The sequence below is a fragment of the Mus caroli genome, chromosome 6, assembly GCF_900094665.2.
Source record: "Mus caroli chromosome 6, CAROLI_EIJ_v1.1, whole genome shotgun sequence".
Classification (NCBI taxonomy): Eukaryota; Metazoa; Chordata; class Mammalia; order Rodentia; family Muridae; genus Mus; species Mus caroli.
In genome coordinates, this window is record NC_034575.1 from 9,965,732 (window position 1) to 9,967,150 (window position 1,419).

The window sequence follows — 1,419 nt, forward strand, 5'->3', positions numbered from 1 at the left end:
ATTTTCTGTATCCATTCCTCTGTTGAGGGGCATCTGGGTTCATTCCAGCTTCTAGCTATTATAAATAAGGCTGCTATGAACATAGTGGAGCATGTGTCCTTCTTACTGGTTGGGACATCTTCTGGATATATACCCAGGAGAAGTATTGCTGGATCCTCCGGTAGTACTATATCCAATTTTCTGAGGAACCGCAGGACTGATTTCCAGAGTGGTTGTACAAGCTTACAATCCCACCAACAATGGAGGAGTGTTCCTCTTTTTTTTTTTATTCTTTCCTGCCTCAGAAAGAACATTCTTTCAAATGCTTTTCAGGTCTAGTAACTGTGGATACATTTCTTCTTTTCTTCAAATTGAAAATTCAGGCATAAAATTCAATCTCTTCCTTTAACATTTATCTGTCCCATTCCCTCTGCTGATACAGCTGATACAAACATTAGTAGTTGGTGGCATGACTTGTGTTGAATGTCCATCATCAGTCCAGTTGCCTGGGTATTTCTTCCAAATAGTGTGAGTGCACCGGAGAGAGAGAGAGTTCTCACAGGTTATAGAGATCAGTATTCTTGGTTAAGCTTTGGAATTTTGTTCATTGTTAGGTGAAGAACCCAAGTTACTTCTGTTAGTTATCACAGGACATAGTCACATTTCTGCTTCTTTCTACTTCTCATTTCTGTCAAGCATCACTTAGAAAGCTTCCAGTGCCAGGCTGAAGGGAGAACTTGAAGAGAAGCAAATAAAATGTGTAATCTTTTCTTAAAGTTGCCAAAATGAAATATTTAATGGCTGAAAACTCTGGAAGCATCAAGATGGTTCTAGAAACTTGGGACGTCAGCCAATGACAGATTCAACAGAGCCTTTTAGAACAAGGGTTCTCAACCTTCATAATGCTGTGACTCTTCATTGTAGTTATTTATGTTGTGGTGACCCCCAACCATAAGATTACTTTGTTCCTACTTCATAAACTGTATTTTTGCTATTGTTATTAATCATAATGTAAATATCTTATCTAATTTGATATGTGACCCCATGTGAAAGGGTCATAAGATTACTTTGTTCCTACTTCATAAACTGTATTTTTGCTATTGTTATGAATCATAATGTAAATATCTTATCTAATTTGATATGTGACCCCATGTGAAAGGGTCACTCAGACCCCAAGGGGGTTGAGATCAATAGACTGAAAGCTGCTATTTTAGACAAAAGTGAGAGTGTCTTTACTATTTACCAGCCTTTCAGAAATAACTTTAAGATATAGAAAATAAAGGCATTCTCTTTAGGAATGAGTGTTCCAGAGTCTCTTACTCTCTGCATACTGTTCAGTTGTGGGTCTGTGTACTAATTGCTATCTTCTACAAGAAAAAGTGTCTTTGATAAGGGCTAAGCAATGGATCTAAGGATATCATAATATGTCATTAGCTGTCT